Source organism: Sorex fumeus, unplaced genomic scaffold (assembly GCF_029834395.1).
Source record: "Sorex fumeus unplaced genomic scaffold, SorFum_2.1 ptg000015l, whole genome shotgun sequence".
Classification (NCBI taxonomy): Eukaryota; Metazoa; Chordata; class Mammalia; order Eulipotyphla; family Soricidae; genus Sorex; species Sorex fumeus.
The window spans coordinates 2907087-2926142 of record NW_026606072.1 but is presented as its reverse complement, the minus strand read 5'-3'; the positions used below and the strand labels follow the sequence as shown (position 1 = coordinate 2926142).

At 41.5% G+C, this 19056-nt stretch overlaps 1 protein-coding gene across 3 annotated transcripts in view; it reads left to right on the top strand.

The window, feature by feature from the left end:
* Positions 1 to 7434: 7434 nt before the first annotated feature.
* PRLR (prolactin receptor) overlaps positions 7435 to 19056 on the top strand; it is a 193203-nt gene continuing 181581 nt past the window's right edge. The window contains exon 1 of one of the 3 annotated variants that reach the window (XM_056112121.1): positions 7435 to 7545. The gene's annotated coding sequence lies outside the window, so the exon portion shown is untranslated. The remainder of the gene's footprint in view (positions 7546 to 19056) is intronic. The other 2 variants (XM_056112122.1, XM_056112123.1) reach the window with 2 other exon arrangements.

Genomic DNA, 19056 nt, shown 5'->3' with positions numbered 1-19056 from the left:
ATTTTTTTAATGAATATTCACTGCATACCATAAAGTAAATTGGAAGTATACTTGAATGGGTTGTTCCCAATTCTTCAGTTTTGCTATCAAAGAAGTGAAATTTGTAATTTGATATTACAACCTGTTATATTAATCTCTCCACAATAAACAGGAATGGAGAAAGTGCTTAAAAGATAGAGTCAGTTTTTCCCTAGGTGCCAATTGGGCAATTCAGGGAAAATAATGTTCTTAAGCTTTATGAACAGGATCGGTGTTCCTCAAATTTTCATAGGCATGTGAATCACCTGGGGATCTTGTTAAAATAAGAAGGTGGGATTGGGAGTCTGAGATCCTGCATTTCTAAAACGCTCCAGCGATGTTAATGAGACTGTACTGTCCAAGGACAGCCCTTTGAATAACCAGACTTATTTCACCATACTGTACCATAAGAAACCTGAACATCTTATGTGTGATGGCAAATTTTTGTGGTCGCAAGTGTTGTCAAGGATATAAAGAAATGGAAACTCTAATGAGCTGTCGGTAGCAGTGTATTACTAATGTACATGTGCTATGGAAAATGTTATAGAGGTTACACCAAAAAAAAAAAAAAAAGAAAATAGAACCAACATATGGCCTGCCAATCCCACTTCTATGTATGTAGCACTGTAGCACTGTAGTGATAGCACAGTGAGTAGGGCGTTTGCCTTGCATGCGGCCGACCCGGGTTTGATTCCTCTGCCCCTCTCGAAGAGACCAGCATGCTACCAAGAATATCTCGTCTGTACAGCAAAGCCTGGCAAGCTCCCCATGACATATTTGATATGTCAAAAACAGTAACAACAAGTCTCACAATTTGTTGTGAGACATTACTGGTCCCCGCTCTATGTATGTATAAAAAATTAATATCAGAATATCTAAGACACTGACATTCTCATTTTCATTGTTGCATATACATTGCAAAGACTAAGCACAGTTTTATTTAAATTTCATGTTCATTTCTCCCTCTGTGTGTTTAGAATACATGGCTGCTTCACAATCAGCAGGCCGGTTCTCCTGAGATCTGACCTTCCTCCTGGTAGCATGTCCTTATGGAAAGAATTATTACTATACTGGGTTCAAAAGGCTGGTTGTACATACTCTAACTACTTATCCACTTTTCCTTGGAAGAGAAGTATATGATAATAACAGTTCCTTATATTTATACATGGTTTATCATTCACCAGATGTATCCACATATGCCATCTTCTATCAGTCTCACAAAGATCCTTGAAGGTGGAATGGAGACATGTTTTATAAACCATTAATAGAAGCAAGTTAAGCACTTTTGAAGTCAGAGTGAGCAAGGAAAAATTTTAGAAGAAAGTCACATTTGAATATGAAGATGAAGAATGATGAAACTTAAAGTAGACAAAGAGAGAATAACATTCCAACAAGGACAGATGAGATTTGAACATGCTGTAAATGCTACTTTAAAGTCCAACTAAACTGCCAGGAGCAAAGGTGTTTTCACTTTCTTCTGTGGAAGTGGGCACCATTAAGGGGATTTAATTCAGAGAGATAGCTAGTCAGATTTGCCGTGGAAGCATTTGGATTGGAAGCTGACAAGTTTGGTAAGCCCAGTCAGGGAAATATTGGAATAAAGTAAAAAATGATGAGGGTTTGAACAGAGGAAAGGGGGAAAAATGATATTTGCAGGACTTTGTGCCTGATTGAAGGTAGAATATAACAGAGGGAAAGTGAACTATTGAAGTCATCAAAAAGATAAGTTCCTTTATCTCGAGGGCCATAAAAAGTGCATGATCTTCGACCCAATAATGTCTCGCTGAGATTTTAGACTGAGGAAATAAATCCCTAGAGAGCAAAAACCTCCTTCTACAAATACATTCATTGTAGCATTATTTATAAGAATAAAATAGGGGGAAACTATGGGTCATAATATAGTGTGATTAAGTGAACTCTTGTGCAATGAGATTATTCCATTATAAGATTACACTAAGAAAGGTGAAGACCTAAGTAAACAGAAAGACATATTTCTTGGATGAGAAGAATTAATATATTAATGATATAATTTTTTCTCATATAATCTATAAATGTAATATAATACCAAAGAATTTTTTGACAAACTTTGGTTCTAAAATTTAATGGGAAAACAAGTAAACATTAAAAATATTTTTAAAGAAATGACTAATAAATTACATGCACTAATGAATATTATATAGTACACTAATTTTGTTGTCACTGTTTTTGGCATATTGAATATGTCATGGGGAGCTTGCAAGTTTCACAATTTGTTGTGAGACATTACTGATGCCCGCTTGAGCAAATCGATGAACAACGGGAGGACAGTACTACAGTGCTACACTATTTTTACAAGACAGCTATCAAAATTGGGCATTATTGGCATGCAAATAGATTTGCCAAACAAAACAGAAATTTTCAGAAGAAATATATTTGGGAACATAATGTGATATGTGATACTTGAAATCAATTGGGAAATCATGAATTTATTGATAGAGAAATGTAAAAAGAGAAAACTTAATTTTTGCCTCATAAAATATTTTAAAACAATCCTAAGATAATTAAGCATCTATTTTTAGAAACTGTTAACATTATTATAAGCAAAAAAGAAAGACAAATAACCCAGAACCTTAATTAATTACAATTGACATGTTTGACTAGTTGAAAATTAAAAACCTTCATGCAGTAAAGTAGCTCGTAAATAAAATTAAAGTAAAAAATAAGAAGAATGTCTATAATAAATTTAATAAAGTACTATTAATATGAAACTAGTAGAGGATTCAAAAATGAAATTTAAAAATGCCAACATACCAAAGATATTAAAAAATAAGGTTGAACATCCATACCATAAGAGAAGATTTTTAAATAAAAATAACCATATAAACCCAACTTCACAAGAACTTAGGTCGCTGTGAACTACAACTGTAAGACTCCATATTTTGATTATTAGACTAGAAAAAGTAGATTACTAAAATTCAGTGCTGATAAGAAGGTAAAGAAACATTCTTTCTAGTAGTGGATAAGTATTTTGAGAAGAATTTGGAGGCCCATAGGAAAATTCTAAATGTTCCTTTCCTATTACTCAATTTACTTTTAGGACTTTTTTGTTCAATAGCTTTTTGAGAGCAATTTGGAAGCAAGCAGAGTTTTATATATCATTCTTTTTAGCCCCACAGTGCTGTTTCTAAGTATCTTAAGATACTAAGTTAGACCTAACTTAAGGTACATACTAAGAAAATCATGGTAGTGATTTTTTACAATAAAAAATTGAAATAACTAAAGATCTAGCAATTGGAAGCATGGTGAAACAAACTGCAAACCAAGCAGTCATTTCAAAACGGAGAAAGAGGAGAAAGAGAGAGAGAGAGAGAGAGAGAGAGAGAGAGAGAGAGAGAGAGAGAGAGAGAGAGAGAGAGAGAGAAAGAGAGAGAGTACAGAGGTTAAGGGACAAGCTTGTTGTATTCACTACCCGAGTGCCCTCCTCTGGGCAACTTTTGGGAGCTCCACACCCCGCAAAAAAGAATGGGCTAAGTCTACAGCTAGTAACCTGGACTGTCTAACTGCACTGAGCTTAACAAAATGATAAACCACAGAAATTCTATTGCCATTTAAAAAATATATGTCTATTCATTTAGAGCTGTGTATGTATACACAGTAGAAAGAATACATGTGCACTGACCTCTTAATAAGGGTCACCTCTGACTAGTTAAAAGCAGGAAGCCATTGGTGGTGTTAAGGAATGATGGAGCTAAATATTCAAACCATGGAGTCAACAACACTGAATTCAGGACACCCAAACATTAATAGCCAAATTTCTTTTTTTTTTCCTTTCTGGGTCACACCCGGCGATACACAGGGGTTACTCCTGGCTCTGCACTCAGGAGTTACTCCTGGCGGTGCTCAGAGGACCATATGGGATGCTGGGAATTGAACCCAGGTCAGCTGTGTGCAAAGCAAATGCCCTACCCGCTGTGCTATCTTTCCAGCCCTCTAATAGCCAAATTTTAAAAGCTGCCTGTCAAGACATCAGGCTGGGGTTGGAGTGGGTAGGTAGGAAAGGAAATCTGGTGACACTGGTAGAGGGAAGTTGACCCTGGAGGTGGGATTGGTGGTGAAACATTGTATGTCAAAAACCCAACAATGAATGACTGTTATTCATAGCACAGTGGTAGGGCATTTGCCTTGCACGCAGCCAACATGGCCACCCCTCTTGGAGAGCCCGGCAAGCTACCGAGAGTATCTCGCCCGCATGGCAAAGCCTGGCAAGCTCCCTGTGACGTATTCGAGATGCCAAACACAGTAACAAGAAGTCTCACGATGGAGACGTTACTGGGCCCGCTCGAGCAAATCGATGAACAACGGGAGGACTGTGATATATAAGACCGTGACCGTGGGGTGAAATATAAAAATAAAGTTTAAAAAAAGGAAGACATATGGTTTAGGATTGTATTTTATAGAGAGTGGTTTGGGGTGAGGGGAGATGGGGACCTCCAGGGTTAAACCCTGTGGTTCTTGGTTAAGGGCAGGAGGTAATTCCAGCTCAAGCCGCCTGACTACTGAACTCTCTTTTCCACCAAAATATAATGTCTTTCTCCAGTGCTGGGATTATGAATTTTTGTTTTACTCTTTGTATATTTTTAACATTTTTCTTTTTTTGCTGTTACAATGGGAGTGGTGTCTAGAAGTCAAGGGGCTACATACTTTCTGGTTACTTTAGGGCCATCACTTCCTGCAGTGCGGGCATCACAGTGATGTAGAGCAATGTAGTGGATCCAACTCAGGGCCTCATGCAAGCAAGACAGGCATCAACTACTGAGTATTGCCCCATTTTAATTTTTTTCTAAAGTAATGTGGTCCTCACAGAACAAAGATAAAAGACCCAAGCAAAACTATTCCCTTTCAGAAAGAATACCAAGATGGCAAACATCAAAATGTCAGCACCCAAATGGTCCTGACAGGCAGAGAGGACAGGGCACATGGGGAAAGCCAAGGAATGAGATGTTCAACGAGTGAAGCCTGCAGAGGAGTGCAGAAGGACCTGGGTAGCTCGACAGAGACCAGCAGCTGCGGAGGAAGCTGCTGGAAGCTGGAAGCCAGTTCGTACAAAGGGAACCGAGGTTGCCATTTTAAACCTTGTCACAGCACCTTTGTAGACACAGAAAAAGACAGGGAGCCCCTCCACCCCAAACCTCCTAAATGCAAAGTTCTGCAAGTGACATCCAGCCACTGTGCATTGAAACCGCTTCTCAGAGTATTGCTGCCCATGATCAAGACTGAAAAGCAGAGGTGAGGTGGCCTGAGTGTTAGGTAGGACCCAGGGAAGCTGAGAGGTGCAGATGATTCTCTCAGAAAGTTTGACAGAGGAAAAACAGTCAGTTAAGGTATAAAGCCACCCAAAGGGCTCAAACAGCCCCAGAAGCTAAGAGCATTTTGTAAGTGAAAATGAAGGAAACCCTTGGGGTAGAAAAAGACTGTGATACATGAAGAAGGTGGGGGCAAAGGAAGGGAAACAGAGAACTCATTGTTTCTAGACTTTCTGTTCTATCAGTTTTCCATCTGCCACCCCAAATACCAGCCTCTTGCTGGTGTTTAATAATCCCCTCTCAGTACTTCTGAGGCATCTCTTAGAACTGCTAATGGACTGTGAGGTGCATGTGAAGCTTAAGGAAGCCACCCTGGGGCTCTTTTCTCTGCATCTGGCTTCAGGACAAGGTCTTGGCAGCTGGGGGTGAGCATGGGTGTTTCAGACTCAGCTGGAGGGGCAATTTAGGAAGAAAAGAAGAAATTCACCCAGAGTGTTGGAGAGTTAGGGGGGTCACACCTGTGTGACCCAACATTGCTGATAGCCCTATCCCCCAGTGAAATGTAGATTAGTCACTCCCAAGGACACAACATAGAGGAAAAAGAAAAAGGAAAATGAAAAGGAAGAAAGGTCACTGCCTTGGAAGAGCTGATCACGTAGGGTGACCTGAGCAATTGTTTTGTACCAGCAATGACCATGGTTTGATCAGAGCTACTCCCCACAATGGGGCTCTTGGCTCGATGAAGGTCACAGAAATAGTCTGCGTTGAAGCACCCCATATCATCCTGCGGTTGCAAAAATAAATAGGAGTTGCCTGCCTCCAAGGCCACTCCCTCCCAGGCAGAAGTAAACAGACAGGGAGCTGGGTGTGAAGGAAGCCTTTGGAGGCTGTGTGTGAGGAGGGATCCCCTGAGCCCCTCAGGACAGAGTCAACACCCTGGGATCCAGGGAACCTGGCTGAAGCACTTACATCCCAAGAGCCTCTGGGATTTAAGTCCAAAGACAACAGCAAAATATACTGGAATTTACAGTGACTTCCTGAGGCTCGGCAAAAGGTGGCGATGGTAAAAGCCATTTGCCACTTATACTCCAGAGTAATAATTAAAGGACGAAAATCTAGCCTTCTAATAACATTTTTTGCTGTTGGGTTTTTTGTTTGTTTGTTTGTTTGTTTGTGGAAAATTGATAGCATTTTTTTTAGCCTCCTGGTTATGAAACAATCAGATCTAATACAACTAGTGACTTCCTCATTGGGGAAGAATTATTTGATCCAGGCAAATAGTATGATTCCTTTAGGTACTTTTTTTGGCTAGAGAAAAGGTGGTGGCACTGCTCGGTTTTGCTATGATCAGGGAAAGGGTCAGAACCACAAACAGCCCTCTGACAAAGACACATTCTGAACGCGTGAAAAGCAACCTAGGTGCAGACCACTTAGGCTCTGAAGTAACCTACATGAAAAGTCAGCCTGCCCAGGTTTCTGATTTCTGCTAATTTTTGCTCTGTCCACTCTCAAGCCTCTTCCTCAAGAAAGATGAAATCCAAATCCCCCAAGACACCGCTACTGTCAAGCTGACATTCACGTTATTCAAAAATAAGGAAAGAAATTTGACACGGAGGCTCTCAACAATCTTGGCAGACGGGGCACATACCCTCTTTGAGGTCATTGCATTTACGAAGACATTTTTTTTTTTAATGATTGTTTTGTAAGTGCCACGGGCTAGCGTCCCCCGCGGGTTACCCCTCATCAGGAAAAACCAACGCGGGGCGAGGAGAATAGGTGATGTCTCCTTCGCTTCTCTCCTGCATGCCGGCTCTTCCCCCTCACCTTGTAAAATTGGCAGGCGCTGGTCATTTTGCACACTGAAGAAAATCACTGTTTTTGCCTCCAGCAAGGAACAGAAATGTTGCAACACTGACTCCTCCTCTAATGAAGAAAGAGTGAACAAGTGCACCGGGTTGGGCTGCTTCTTGCAGAGCCACTGGGCTGGGGACAGGGGAACGGAGGCTTGCAATCCCCAGACACGGTCTTCGGGGCTCGGCTGCACCCCCACTCCACCCCCTTCCCACTCCGGCTCCTCCGCCCCTTCCCCCCTCCCCCCTGCCTCTCGGTCTTACTCTCTCCCGTCTCCCTCATTCTGGATTTTGCCGGCGGCTCGCGCGGCAGCTCCGCACCCCACGCCATGGATCTGCACATTTGGCAGGAAGTGCTCCCGGACTGAGATGGCAGACTTTGCTCGCGGGCAAAAGTGAGTAAGCGGCGGCGGGCCCGGCGGGGCGGCGGGCGGCGGGCGCGGGCGGCCGGGCGCGGCGCCGGAGCTGCGGGTTCGAGGCCGGCGTGCGCCGAGGGGAGCGCGCGGGTGGGCGGCCGCTGCTCCGACACGCGCCGGGAGCAGCTGCCAGCTTGAGGGGGGACACCCGAGCTTCTCGGGAGATCTAGGGAGACTAGCAACATCTCTCCGCCAGCCCCCACTTGTGTTTTGTTTTGTTTTGTTTTGTTTTGTTGGGGGGGGGGGGGTTACCGGGGGTCCGTGAGGTTTTTGTTTGTTTGGCAACTGTACACGTTCCGCTTTGGGAAAAACCCCCAGGGCACCCTGGAAAGGCGTTGCGGGCTTTGATTTGCGGGATTCCAGAAATGCACATGATTTACGTCCAGAGGTAAAAGAAAAATGAGTCGCGGGGAGCCGGGCCCGGCGTGGGCAGGTGAGGCGCGGGCGCACCTCGGGACTCCGGGATGCTCCCCGCCGCCGCCGCCGCCGTCGCAGCCTCGCGGGTATCCCGTGGGCAAAGTTTGGTGCCACTTGCGTTGATCCGACAGGCGTGACTCCCCCCTGCAGGAAAAAGGAAATAGAAGGGGTGCTGGCAGGTAAGCTGCCTCGGGGCTGTCACCCTTAACCCCGAGCCCGGTAGCAGCTGGTTCACCGCTGGGCAGAAGGGACTGCAAAGAAAAGTCGCTGGAGGCAGAGTGGGAAGGCGAAGTCGGGCAAAGTCGGGTCACTGGGGAGCCAGAAGGCCCCGAGGAGGGAAAACAGGGACTAGGGTGCTTGTTCTCTGAATTGGAAATTATCCTGTTAGTGACCTCTACCTGTATCCCACGGAATCAGCCCGCGTTGACCTAACCACAGGCAATTTAGGATCTTCCACCACTGGACTTAAAACAGTATTGATTGATAAGCTGGAACGGTTGGTTTGTCTTCTTTGGAGCTTGCTGGCAAAGATTTCCCTTCTGACTCGCTGACTTTTTTGTCAGGGGAGTGCTGCTAATTCTAATTCTGCCGCTTGCTTTGTAACCTTGGGTAAAAATCTTACCTTCTCTGAGCCTCATTTTCTTTGTCAAATTTAGGGGATTTGGAAATTTTTTAGGAATAGACTTTAGATTCCTTAAATTATCCATTAATCCATTTAATGTGTGTGTGTGTGTGTGTGTGTGTGTGTGTGTGCATATGTGTGTGACTATATAGTATAGTAAAAGTACTGAAGAGCACAAGGAAGAAACAGGTGAAAAGTTTAATTGCTGTGGCTCTTAACCGTCGGAATCATGGGCTTTGAGAATTAGCTCTGACTCCTGGCTGCCAGGCCATAAGTTTGCTTATGAAATGTACATTAAAAACGTGGAAATAATTCTGAGGCTCTGTGGCCAGCCCCCTGAAGACCCCTTCTGAGCTCAGGTGACCACCCCTCGCCTAAGAAAAGATTTCCCTTTAAGAATCTGGCAGGGCTGGTCAGCCAGCGCTCAGCTGACAGCCCTGCCCGCTGCTCTGCTCTGCTCTGGCCAGATCTGCAGCCTTTTCTGGGGTATGAAGTCAGCCAGTCTGTTAAAGGAGGTAACTCACCTTTGTGAATGTGCCCAGAAGACATTGTTTTCCAAGGGTTTTTGCCAGTCTCTGCCTCCAGGCAGACCCCCCTCATTAACACACATGTCTTATAAGACCAAGGTCCTCCAACCCCCCTTCCCTTGCTGGGGAGTTTTGAAAACTAGAAGCCACCTGTGGACCACTTCAGCTGTTACCAAGCTGCATGTCAGTTAGGGGCAAGCTTTTCTTCTACAACAAAGTGCATTTTGCGCCCCCACTCTTAACCCCCTTCCCCTGGATATTGCCCCCCACCCAATTCAGTAGGAATATGCGCACTTTTCCTTTAAGGGACTAGAGACTTGTGCAATGGAACCTGGAACCTGGGTCTTCCTCTGGCAGCGAGGCATTGTAACTCTGGATCCCATTAGACTGGGCTTTGGATCTTGGTTCTTGCACCTTGGCAAGTGCCCAGACTTTTCTGAGCCTCACCTTTTTCTGTCTGTAAAATGGACAGAAAAATAGATTTTCATTGCACTGTTGTTAAGAGAATGAAAGTAGCAGCATTATGTGCCCCTTTTTATAGTTCAGTGAGAAGAAGCTGCTATTGCTAATAGTAATGTGAGATTATAAATTGGCATCAAATAGTCTCATGTTTGATAGGAGAGATAGTGCAGTGAGAAAGGTGCTTGCCTTAGACATGGCCCACCTGGGTTCAAATCCCAGCACCACATATAGTCCCCTAAGCAGGTGGAATCCCTGAGCACAGGCTAGGAGTAAGCATTGAGCATAACCAGGTGTGTCCCCCAAACAAAACCAAACAGTTTTATTTTCTCCTAATGGGAATTTCATCAGCAAAAGCAGTAAAATTTGTACAGGTCTAATTAGTCTCAAAGTTGAGTGAGTGGTGGATTCAGAATCCAGAGTCAGGATCATTGTTTCATCTCCGTGAAGCATAGTGCAGTATGTTATCACCAGGTAGAATATATCCCAACCAATGTGGATTCTCCGCTGTTGCTCTAGAATGTATCCCAACCAATGTGGATTCTCCGCTCTTTCTATTTTAGCTCATAATCTTGAATACAAAGATTAGAGTCGGTGCAAACATCCATCTTGGCACAAACAGGCTTATGGCAGTGTCTCTCTTCAGGTATATCAGAAACTGTCTTTGTAGAAAGAAGTGTCTCCATCTGTCTTCACATAGGTTTAACCCCTCGGCTCATGCTTTCTTTCCTTCCCTGTTTTCCTATCCCGCCATAACCCCTTCACTTGCAGAAATTGGGTGCCACGGAAATGTGGAATTGAAATATCAGAACTTTTAAAGGAAATCAGGTTCCTTCAAAATAATCACTCCAAAAAGCAATCTGTGTGGGCTGACAAAATGTTCTTGCATACAAAAAGGGCAGTATTGATGTCTGCTACCATGTCCTTTCCTACATTCCCCCAAAGTAATTCTCACAGCAACACTGCAGAGTACAAAGTACTGTTTCAAGATTCATGTGAAAATTGAGGCTTCTAGAAGTTTCTCTGACTGTTTGTTCAGACTGCATAGCTAGGAAAAGGAAAAGCCAGACTCCAAGATCAGGTGTGTCGACATAGACACTTCCTCTTTATTTTTTTAATTGTTTTAGAAATAACATTAAACTATTATGGAAGTTTATAACATTATATATGCTTCCAGGGTACAGCACTTTACACTGAGGTTTGTATGTACACTAGGCTCCTCACTATAACTCAAGTCTTCATCTATCATGATATACCCCAAAGCACCCTTTTTCTGACTTACCCACTTTTTTCCCCTCCAATAACAACCTTTGTTTTCACCATCAAAATAAAATACTCTTAGATTATAAAACCTCATTTTTTCCTTTCTGTTCAGTGAAGTCAATTTTCCCAGTGCTCAAAAATTACATAATGCAACTAGGTCTTAATCTATTTCTTCATCTAAAGGATAGGATTAACCAAATCTACGTGGTTCTAAGTGTGTGGCTATGTGCTTGGTACATACTATGTGTTAATAGGCAGTAACAATGCAGTTGCCTTGGAGAACTGTGTCCCTCACTCTTCCTTAAAGCCAGCCATTAGACTCAAGGCAGGGAAAGTACATCTCAGCATGTGAGGGGGACCTACCGCCTCTGATTTGCTGAGTCTTTTAGGTTAAAAGGGAGCTCTGGAATCTTTGTTTCCAACTTCACTTGGAATCAGGACACATTTATATTACCTCTCTGTGTTAAGCATTCACCATTCATTCACTTACGAATCTCTGAATTAAAAGAGATAAGGTTCTTGGGGGTGGGGGAGGCAGCTTTGCTCTACAGGATGATAGACACCAGGCAGAGGAAGAAATGCACAAACAATTTTCACATATTGATTAATGCTGTGAAGCAAATGAAAGAGAGGCTGATAGGAAGGGAAATGGGACTTGAGAGCACCTTTAGGGCACCCAGAAAAGGTTTCAGTCTTACACTAAAACCTGATATATTAAAGGAAGCCAGGCCAGTTTGGGTCTCAGGAAAGAACTGCCTTAGCAGAAGAATCCTCAAAGGAAAGATCTGGAAATGAGATAAAGGAAGCACTATAGTCTCTAGTACACTGGGATGGACCTTTGAAGAGGAGAAACTCTAGTATTCGGTTCCTATCTGTGCACTATACGTTCTGCCTCTGTCCCTGGCTCTTCCCTGTGGTTTGGTAAATTAGCTCTGTTTGACCATTGGAGAAACCAGGCAGTTCGTCCAAGGTTACCACGTTGATATTTTAATCCAAGGCACCAAATGATTTGATAATGTAATCATGTGGCCTTTGAGATAGCTTCTTCGGAAAGATTGAGAAAGAGCCTGCAGAAGGAAGCTATCACAAGTATATCAGGCAGTTAAAGGCCAGCAGTGATTTCTATCTGATGTCCCAAATTCCAGTAAGCGTGTTTTCTGCAACACAGTGGCACAAGCACGTGTTGTTCGCAGTACTTGAAATGAGACCAGTCCAACCAGACATGTGCTTTGAGACCGAATGATGTCTCAGATATCCTGAGCCTATGATCAAAAGATGAAATTTAAATATACCATTATTTTTATGTTGATTTATAGTTTATATCAATTCTAGAATGATATATTTTTATTTCTTCTTGAGATGTTAGGATGATAATATTTTGGTTGGTTAGATGAAATACATTAATAAAATTAGTTTCTTCTGTTTGCTTTTAATTTCTTTTGTGTAGTTAATGAGAAATTTTAAATCACACATGTGATTCATATTATATTTCTTTTGGATAACACTGTCTAGAATATTAAGTTGACAGAGACATGACCGAAAATTTTATTCTCATCTCCTCACCAATTTTTTTCTGTTCTTGGCTCAAGCTCTTCAAGTCTGTCTCAAGATTCATCTACTTGGTAAAACCATAGGGGAAAAAGAACAACACAACAGAACAAGTGGTTCTTCTGTGTACACCCACTTGCTCATTCTCCTGCTGAACAAGCAGTGATGTGAAAAACATAATGTCAGTAATCAAGTATGATAGGCAAGGTTCAGTGGTCAAAGTCATAATCAGGACTCATTCCCTCACCCTCACTCAGTCCGTCTCAGAAAGTTGTCACATCCTATGACAAAATTTTGGTTTTACTTAAAACAACTTCCATGGACAACTCTTTGTTGTTCCCAGGATGTCATAAAATTAGACTGGGAAACGGTCTATTTCTGTGGAAAGCTCATTAAGTCATCTCAGGCTGGAGATGTGGCTTAGTGGTAAAGCAATAGTGTTGCATGTGCAAAACCCTGGATTTGACCCCCCGCATCACAAATCAATAGATAAATTATCTGATTATGATTGCTATGTATTTCTTCCCTCTGTGCTTTTGCTTAAAGCAGCTTGGACATAATGTACTACCAGAAGGGTTGTTCCAAGGTTCTAACCCAATGCCACTGGGGTTTCTTTTGCCCACAAGCCAAATGACACATGAACTGTCAATGAAAAAAAGATAGAATTCATTCCACGAGCTTTATTTATTCCAGAGGAAAGAGCAGTCCTGTGATGGGGTTGTATGAAGTCTTCAGTCTGGGATATCAAAGGCCTCGATTCTCCTTATTGTCTACTGAATTGTATGTTTCCCTCATCCACCTTCGCCAACAATACAGTAGCAAGTTCACAGGGGAATGTGCTATAGAAATGTCAGTTGAGATTAGTTTTGGTAGTCTGAAGATTAACAGTGTCTGCAGATATTTTCCTTCTGGACAGATTTTTTTGTTATAAAAGCAAAATACTATACATCAGATGCTCTTTGTGATATACACATATTTGTTCATTTTCACATAAAATCTGAATGTGGGTTTGGGGGAGATAGGCATAAAGAAGCTGGCTTAAGAAACTTTTAGTGTATTTTCCTCAACAATAATGTTTATCTTTCAGCCTCTTCTAGGCCAGAAGTTTTTATGAAGAAAATAAAAGTAAATCAAAATTTTTGCTATGGAGGAACACACTATTACATATTGTACTGGGTAGGAAAAGAGACATAAGTATATAACAGCAAAGAGCTATGTAAGACACAATTCTCTTAAGTGGGAGTTATATGACACCATCAGTGTTTGGGAGTTCTGGCTGCAGAATTTTCCCTTCAGTTGTAGTGTCAGTCAATTGATGAAAGACATATAAGAATAAGAGATTGATATTGAAGGAAGACTAAGTCAAAAACAGAGTTGGGGGAGAAAGGATGTTTCAAGCAAGTAAAAATGTACTAGTGGCCATGAAAAGGTGCTCACAGTACTTGTTATTATGTGTAAGAAGAATCACCTGGAATGCTTTGAAATGATGCTAATGCCTCAACCTCATCACCAGAATATGCATTTAATTATTTGGGTTAAATGAATGAGGTTAGGTATTACTGTTCTTTAATTGCCCAGAAAATTCAAAATGGAAGCCAAAGTTGCAAATTACTGAGCAAAAACATAAGGTCTTTCTGTCATCACTGTCGCTGTCACTGTCACTGTCACTGTCACCCCATTGTTCATCGATTTGCTCAAGCGGGCCCAGTAACATTGTGAGACTTGTTACTGTGTTTGGCATATCGAATAAGTCACAGGTAGCTTGCCAGGCTTTGCCATGCTTTCTGTCATAATGATGGGAAATAAAATTAGAAGGGTACTATTTTTAAAAGGCCTTAACAGGATCATCAAAGAGTATGGCCTTTGTGGAAATTTTATATGCCTGTATATTTCTCTCTAGCTTTTTTAATTGGCAGATAATTGTTGCTCATGGTGATTCTATCTACTTGGATGGTGTAGAAAAGTATCTGAGAGGTACATTAACTGCTTCATACTTTTGCCCTGAAGTCAAAACTAGCTAAGAGTGGAGCAATTGCTAACTCACAGCTGCTTGTATCCACCACGCTTTGTGTAATCATTGTAAAGGGCTTTATTACTGTGCCCACTAGTGCCCCCAGCAACTATTTTATAACAATCTGTAAGCTTCTTTACCTCTCCAACTCTACAAATTGGAAAATCAAGTTTAATGACTAGCCTTGGGCCTAGAGGCTACCAGGTAATAATTTCCTGTACCTGAGTTGGCTCCCAAAGTGAATCTGCCCCAGTCTCCTTTTGGTGTTGGAAGAGTCTGTACCTGGCAAATGTTTTTTCTTCAATGAATGAATTAGTGTTACAGATCAGTGGGTGAAAGATGACTGAACTGCCAATGCTGCAATCGTGAGTGTCGGCAGTGCCTGCTGTCCCAAGAGCCCCAACTCCCAGTCTTTGAGTCTCCATTCAAGTGAAATCTTGGTCATGCAGATTTACAGCTCAGCCACTTTTACTTCTGGGAAGCAAAACCGCCCTAGCCCCAGAGCTTTATGGCAGTTCTGATTTCTCTCTGAAGTTCCTATTCAAAGAAGATCAATTTTTTTGTTACATTTCTGAAAAAGGAGAAGAAAGCCCAGCAATTTTTGCTGCTACATTTTTAAAGGATTCCTTATATGTCTTGGGAGCTTCTGGGTTTATTGCCCGTGATGAGGCCGAGAAGTCTTTATGAAATGTAATGGAAGGAAGCTAAAGACTTGGCACTACAGCCTCTTTAGTACTGGAAGATAGGTCAATTTTGTGCCATTCCCGAAACAGTTATTCTCTTTATCTCTGTCTCCAAATCCATTATTGATAAAAAGAACAGTTTCTGGTATACTTAGCAGTAGCAAAAAATAGGTTCTTAAACAGTGGCCCTCCACTCTTATTGCACATAAGAATTATCTCTGTAAAATAGAAAAATGCAGGGGCCCTACCTATAGACACATTGAATTACAATTCTGGGAATGGAGCCTCGGCATTTACAGTTCTCCAGGTATTTTTAATGTACATTCAAGGATAAAAAAAACTACTGTTCAATAGGATCCAAATCTTAGTGACTTATTCTCTGTCTTCTTTTTCTGTTCCTTTCTTACCTTGTTTTTGGACAGATGACTCAGAGAGACACCAATACTTTATTTTTGTTGGGTACTAACTTCTGTTCTTTGGGAAGCATGATTTACAGCATAATGTTAAATTTTCTACCAATATATGCTGATTCTGTGCTCAGATTTTGGACTAAAATTTCTATATATGCAGTTTGAAAATTAGGTTGCCAGAAGCTTGTAATTATGAGATTGAAAGATAAAGATTGAGTTTCCCTTCCAATCATTTATTAAATTTCCCAATTGCTGTGTTGATCTTTAGTTAACTAACACTTGCTTTCCTGTCTTGACCATTTTTAAAGCCAATTAACTTCATTTCTATTCACACCCTTATTAAAAACATAATTGCAGCAGTGTTCTCCAGGGACCATCTTGGGTAGTTTCTACAGGATGAATTGGCCAAGAATTAACTAGGAACAATACAATGCTCATAGTTCCAGGATATCATTGGGATTGTAGAACCTACCTGTTTTCAGACTGGAATGGGGGAGTCATGAATCTTGATTTGGAAAAAGTGAATTACATATCAGCCCCAAACACTAAAGAACCAAAATATACAAAAGGGTTCTAGAATCAATCTTAAGAAGAATTGTTCAGGACCCAGTCAAGTTTGAGACTTCAGGCTTTTCAATCTGAACTTCTAGAAGGTTCCAAAGAGCACCAAATTTTGGTACTAGGTTGGGATACAGAGGGAGAAGATGTACCACGGAATTTTCCCAGTGTACCAAGATTGTGGGACCAAGAGAAGATGAGACTGCAGGAAGAAGGCCATGTAGAGTCTGCTGTTAACTAAGCATCCTAGTCATTGGCAGGGAACTCTTCTTTGACAAAAACTAATTGCCAATTAGTTTATTCACACAACTAATATTTGTAGAATGTCTCCTATGAGCCAGGGCATATTAGAGGAACCGTAGATTGAGAGATGAAAGTTTCTTGCTCCCATGGAGTTTATATTTCAATGAGAAGAGAAAAAAGTTCACATGAAGAAAGAAGTAGTCTCAGTGCTATGAAACAAAGTAAAACGGGAGGAATGTGCAGAGCCTGCTGAGGGCTGCCTTAAGTAGGCTGAGAGAATCCCTTTCTCTTTTGCTTGTTTGTTTGCTTTTGGTCACATCCAGCAGTGCTTCAGGCTTACTCCTGCCTCTGCATTCAGGGATCATTGGTAGAGATCGAGGGGCTATATGGGATGTTGGAGAACAAACCCAGGTAAGCTGCATGCAAGGCAAGCACCCTCCCCATTGTACTATGGCTCCAGCCCTTTGAGGAGAGAGCATTTGGTCTGGCCTATTGGGGTTAGGGAGAAAGTGAAGCAGGGTGAATAAGGGAGAATAAAGGCCAGACATTTGGTAGAGCAAGAGAGAAAGCCCCCAAATCAGAAAAGATTTGATATATTCAAGAAACTGAAAGCAGACCAGTGTACCCGGACACCAGGAAGGAAGGCACATCAGGTAGGAAAACAAGCCAAGTCATGGGGTAGAGGAAGGATTCTAACGTCGTCAGGAAATCACTGAGAGGTTTTCAATATGAGAGTACTCTGTTCTGCATTACATTTTAGAGATCAGCAGTCCGGCTGCTGTGGGGAGAATGAATTGTAGAATAGAAGCCAAGGGAGAACTCAGGAGTACAAGAGGAAATACAGCAAGAGGGGAAGGTGGGTCAGTGAAGCAGGCAGCAGTGGGGCAGAAAGAATATTAAATTTAGGCTGAAACTGACCAGCCTAGCTTTTAGATGGATTGGGCCAGAAAAAAAATCAATATTAGATCAATCCTAGTGAAGATTGTTGCTCCTGCCCTATCTCCACTTGGGTTAACTGGTTTTGAACCAAAATGGAATAAACTATTCTGAAATATTGAGGATTTTGACCTTAACTAAAGATAGAAAGAAAAAATTCTATTTAAGGAGAAATTTCCACTTGTTACTTTTAACCTCCTTGCCATAAACATTTCATCCTGTCTCAGAAGAGCAATCAATTGGGTATCACAGTTTTCTGCTTACTGTGTTTTTTAAAAATGTGCTGAAAATATCCTGTTCATAGGACTATTTTATCTCTTTTTTTCTGAGTATTTTGAAACTTCAGTTCGTCACTAAGTCCTTCATGCTATCAGATGTTTATATCTTTTGCAATTTCTTATGTGAATAGAAACATCTAACAATGTTATAGGAACTGAATTTAAAATTCACATTTTATGGCAATACTTCCCAAAGTATTGTACAAATTCAATGAGATCCCTATAACAATACCCATGAATATATATACATTCTTTGAAGAATATATATATATTCTTCAAAGAAATGGAGCAAACACTCCTGAAATTCATATGGAACAATAAGCTCCCATGAAGAGCCAAAACAATTTTTGGGAAAAAGAAAATGGGAGGAATCAACCTCCCTAACTTTAAACTCTACTACAAAGTAGTAATAATTGAAAAGCATGGTACTGGAACAAAGGCAGAGCTGCAGACCAGTGGAACAGGGTTGAATATACTGACATCTTCCCCCAAACATATGATCATCTAATCTTTGATAAGGGAGCAAGAAATGTGAAGTGGAGCAAGGAAAGCCTCTTTAACAAACAGTGCTGGCAAAACTGGATGGCTGCTTGCAAAAAAATGGACTCATATCTCTGCCTAACACCATATACAGAAGTAAGATCAAAATGGATTAAAGACCTCAACATCAGACAAGAATCCATAAGGTACATTGAAAGCAAGGTTGACAAAACCTTCCATGACATTGAAGCTAGTGGTATTTTCAAAGATGTCACACCACTGGTCAAGCAAGTGAAAACAGAGATAGACAAATGGGACTATCTTAAACTAAGAAGCTTCTGCACCTCAAAAGAAACAGTGACCAAAATACAAGGACAGTCTCCAGAATGGGAAAGGATATTCACCCAATACCCATCCGACAATGGGTTGATATCAAGGATATACAAAGTTCTGGTTGAACTCCATAAGAAGAAAACATCCAACCCCATCAAAAAATGGGATGACGAAATGAACAGAAAATTTCGCAAAGAAGAAATCCGAATGGTAAAAAGGCACATGAGAAAATGCTTGCTCTACATCATTAATCATCAGGAAAATGCAGATCAAGACCACAATGAGATATCATCTCACACCACAGAGACTGACCCACATCCAAAAGAACAAAAGCAACTGGTGTTGGCTTAGATGTGGTGAGAAAGGGACCCTCCTCCACTGCTGGTGGGAATGTTGACTGGTTCAGCCCTTTTGGAAACAGTATGGACGACTCTCAGAAAATTAGAAATTGAGCTCCCATTTGACCCAGCAATACCACTCCTGGGAATATATCCCAGAGAGGCAAAAAAGTATAGTCGAAGTGACATCTGCACTTGTTTGTTCATTGCGGCACTCTTTACAATAGCCAGAATCTGGAAAAAACCTGAGTGCCCGAGAACAGATGACTGGTTAAAGAAACTTTGGTACAACTACACAGTGGAATACTATATAGCTGTTAGAAAAGATGAAGTCATGGAATTTACATACAAGTAGTACTACATGGAAAGTATCATGCTAAGGGA